At 35.6% G+C, this 4566-nt stretch overlaps 2 protein-coding genes across 2 annotated transcripts in view; one reads left to right on the top strand and one right to left on the bottom strand.

The window, feature by feature from the left end:
* LOC311587537 (uncharacterized protein) overlaps window positions 1–4566 on the bottom strand; it is a 494998-nt gene that overhangs the window by 174742 nt on the left and 315690 nt on the right. The window lies entirely within an intron of this gene.
* Window positions 1–4566, top strand: part of LOC311587533 (uncharacterized protein) — a 428822-nt gene that overhangs the window by 212196 nt on the left and 212060 nt on the right. The gene's annotated exons all lie outside the window — the stretch shown is intronic.

Below are 4566 nucleotides of genomic sequence, written 5' to 3'. Positions count from 1 at the left end.
ACCACTTGATGAGTTAATTAAGTCTCTGAAATAAACCCATTATAATATTGAAGTTGAAGTATTTACCTACTTTTCAGTAATTTTACAGAAATATACATGTCAGACATGCTATCTCAAAACAGAACCTACTCCTGAAAACATATGTTTGTAAGTTATTCATAATATGTATTAATTTTTGGCAATATAAATAACCACAATTTAGGTACAGGATACTGAGGTAAATAATACATGAACAAAACACTTGTTCTCTTTGTTGTTCTTTAGTATAATGGGCTTTGTGTGGTATGGGAGATTCTCCTATGGAATTATGGGTAGAACTGGATCTCTGGAAAGGGATTTTAATCAAGTTGAGCATTATTGATATCAGTGTGAAGAATTCTCCAAATGATAAAAATAAATCTACCTTATGACCCAGATGTCCTATTTATTGATATGTGCTTAAGTGACTAACCATCCACTCCAGAGACACTTCTCTAGTCCTTGTCTTTGCTTATTCTACTCAACAGCTAAATGCCCTTCATTGGATACACTTATTTAAAACTGGCATTTGCATAAATAGATGAAATTAGAATAAATCATATTGATTTGTTAACCCAGATCCCAAAAGACAAATATTACTAATTCTCTCTACTCTTATATATCTAGCTCCAAATATTCATATGTGAATATTCAACCTGGACTAGCTGTAGAAAATAGCAGACATTGGGAGGATGCAATACAATGCTGGGGAGCAATTGATCTGTTTGGGATAGTGAATGGGACGTGCACTAAATATGAAGGTGGATGAATATAAAAGAGTGAAGTGGCTGAAACTACAGTCAATGTGTGTGAAAGAGTGTTTAGCAATCATTTTATGAATTATCTACCCCTAAATACCTATACTGATCAATTATATGGATAACACAGAAATGTAGATTAAATGGTCCACACACAATGATCACTTTAATAAGCCAGAATAATGGCTACCTAAATATTCTCATAACCGCAGTGTGTAAGTACAGACCATAGCGTACTAAATAAGCTTTCTTTGCAACAAGGATCATGGCAGAAAAACGAGCAATCACAGGCAGAACTTTGGAAAACAGTCAACTCTGATGCATCTACAAAACAATTCCTACATCTAAAGCTCTGAGAATAATGCACAATTTGGGGCAAAAGGTAGAGGATCAGATTTTACTCTCAAAGTGTGTATCCTAATAATGTCTGATGTTACAAACCATAAGACTTACCAATATATTTGCACATACATAAAATGAAGAAGCTAACACTATTATACATACCAAAGTGGTCCATGAAGAAGCCATAGGTTTCAAACCGAAACAAAATTCTACAGAGAGCTAGTAAAGGCTGAGAGTGGGAGGAATAATTTTTCCCAGGAAAGAGTCCAACAATCATTTAGTCGTTAAACACCAAACAGTCATCCCTGAAAACACACACACACAAGTACCATTATAAGACTGATCAGTTTATATTAGGGAATATACATGCACATAATATCAACTAATGAAAAAGGACCACTAATTTGAAAGAGATACAGGAGAGGGGTTTGGGAAGGTTTGGGGGAAGGAAATGAAAACACATAATATGATATATTATGGTATCAAAAAAGAACTAAATATTAGTCATGTTTTTAAGATGAATTATTATTCTGCATTATAATAAATGACATTCACTTATAAATGGATGTAACCAGACAAATTCATGATATTTGAAGTAATCCAGGCACAAAGGGACAAACCTTGCATATTCTGTCTTCTGAAGGTTCTAATTCCAAATTTCAGTATGTATGTACTCAGATGTGAGTCCATATCTTGCAGTAATTGCAAAAACCAGTACTGTAAAAACATGACCATATCCAGGTCTACATGGAGTTGTTGTCAGAGCAGTAAGAAGTAGAGAGGTACACGTGATTTGGAAAAGGAAATGGAAAAATCTGATGAGGTGATACTAATTAAGAACTAGATGAGAGTATCATGGGAGAATGGCAAAGTAGAAGGATCCAGAGGGTCCTAGAAGCCTACAAGTAGACCATTATGATAGGCACATCTGGGCACAGGGGTCCCGCTCAAACTAAGGCACCAGCCAAGGACAATACAGGCAGTAAACCTTAAACCCCTACCCAGATCTAGACAATGGACAGAACACTCTCCACAGTTGAGTGGAGAGTGGGAGATGACTTTCTCATGTACTCTGGTGCCTCAACTTTGACCATGTCCCCTGGAAGGGGAGGCCTGGTGGCACTCAGAGGAAGGACAGCAGGTTACCAAGAAGAGACTTGATACCCTATGAGCATATACAGGGGGAGGTAATCCCCCTCAGGAACAGTCATAGGGGAGAGGAATAAGGGGGAAATGGGAGGGAGGGAAGAATGGGAGGATACAAGGGATGGGATAACCATTGAGATGTAACAAGAATAAATTAATAAAGGAGAAAAAAATGAAAAAAAGAACTAGAGAGTTTGAAAAATATAGCAGAAACTATATCTGAAAAATAAAAGGCAATCATACTAGAATGTATCTACCTAAAATATTTCTAATAGTTGTAAGTGTGAGCATAAAAATAAATTTTAGTTTAAATGAAAATTTGCCATTTGTGATGACAATGGTCCTGCCATCTGCCTGCAACTCCAACACCAGCCATTACAAGTCCACTTTTGAGTTACTGGTAAGAGAGTTCTCTAAGAGACTCTTCCAACATTTTATGCTATTGATATTGACCTTTTTTCCTGAAGGTGGAAGGCATATTCCCTCTTGCTGACGACAACAAGCACTTCAGACACAAGCCCAGAGACAATTTAGATGAAACTGACTTGAGCACACCCACCCTGGGGATTAGCATTCATCTACCAGAAGGTGCCATTTAAGCTTCCAAAAGGAGGAAATCAAGCAACAGTTCCAACTTCATTTGATGCCTATGAACAACAACAATAATCAGCATCACATGATAACTCTAAGAAGTAATGGCACACGTACCTTGGCCATAACGCACCAGCAGATTTCCTAGCATCATCCCAATTATTTGTCCTTATACTTATAGATAAGTGTGGCTTTCATCCTGCATTAGGCACCTTCACTCTGTAATCGAGAAAGAAGTAGTAGAAACACTGTAAGAGACGGAGGATCAGGGACTTTGAATAAGAATTCATTTCCTAGTAATATATATTTATACCCAAAGAAGATGTGTGTGTCTGTGTGTGTGTGTGTGTGTCTGTGTGTGTCTGTGTGTGTGTGTCTGTGTGTGTGTCTGTGTGTGTGTCTCTATGTGTGTGTGTGTGTGTGAAAGAAAGAGAGAGAGAGAGAGAGAGAGACAGACAGACAGACAGACAGAGACAGAGAAAGAGACAGACAGACAGACAGAGACAGAAACAGAAAGAGATATATTGTAAAGAGGAAAGAAGAGGAGGGAGTAATGATAAAATCATATTACAATTGAAAAATAGAAAAAAAGAATAAAAAGGCTAAATAAAATCACCAGTGTTTCTTTGTTTACATTTGTAGTTGATGAGATTGTTTGAAAATTAGTGAAAAAGAATGATGAAATATAGGACCTCTTTATATAAAAATATGGATTTAGATGAACACCTTAGTGTGCTCTCCCTTTTCATTGCTTTCTTCAACCATAATTCCCTTTTGCTATTTTATTTATTTGACTATAATTTATTTTGCGACTGTAATTTAATTACAGTTTGTATTCCTTCAGCTTTCTCAATCCAAACCTTCACACATTCTTCTCCCTGCTCACATTCAGATTCCAGACTTGTTACTTTGCTAATTGTTATTTTGTGTGTTATAGACACATGTATTCTGAAATATAACCCATGAATTTTGTATAATGCTAACTGTAGGTAAGTTTTCAGGGCTGAAAATCATGTTTGATTACATAAGAAAATTAAATGTTCTAAGTGGTTACACTTAAAATAAATTTAACGATAGGAATTAAAGGTAGCTATTAGTAGTCACATTTCAAATCTAAGGAAACACCAAAACATATGAATTTATAAACATCTTTAAGTAAAATGTCAGTAGTAAGGGACCCATTTCTCCAAAAATATGGAAAAGATTATTAGATAAAAAGATCATCTTGACCTTTTAATGGCTTCAAGCGGTTTCAATGCATCAATTATAATAATTTTATTTATCATTTTTATTATTTCTTTTGTTTTCAATTATTATATAATTTAAAATATAATATAATTTCATCATTATCCCTTCCTCCTTCTCCTCCTTCCATAAACTCTCACACACAGCTCATTCTTTTTTGAAATCATGGGTTTTTTTCATTGTAATTACCTCCACCCACAATGTACAATCACAGTCTTTTAGCAAAGCAATGAAAATCCTAACACACACAGACACTAAAGAAAATATGCCTATCTGAAAATGCGTCTTCAAAAACCACCCCATGCTCATGAATAACTTTCATTCATTCTGTAACAAAACTTCTGAGACAGGAGTAAGTCCAGAAAATTGTACACTGAACCCCACCATGGTATTTTCTTCTTCCTATCAAGCTCCTTAAAACCTCCAGCACTAGTGCCAGAGTACATGATCTCCTCTTCCCCAAAAG

Source organism: Acomys minous, assembly GCF_964271855.1.
Source record: "Acomys minous genome assembly, chromosome: 16".
Lineage (NCBI taxonomy): Eukaryota > Metazoa > Chordata > Mammalia > Rodentia > Muridae > Acomys > Acomys minous.
The sequence above is the reverse complement of the archived record's forward strand: the minus strand, read 5'-3'. Positions and strand labels throughout refer to the sequence as shown.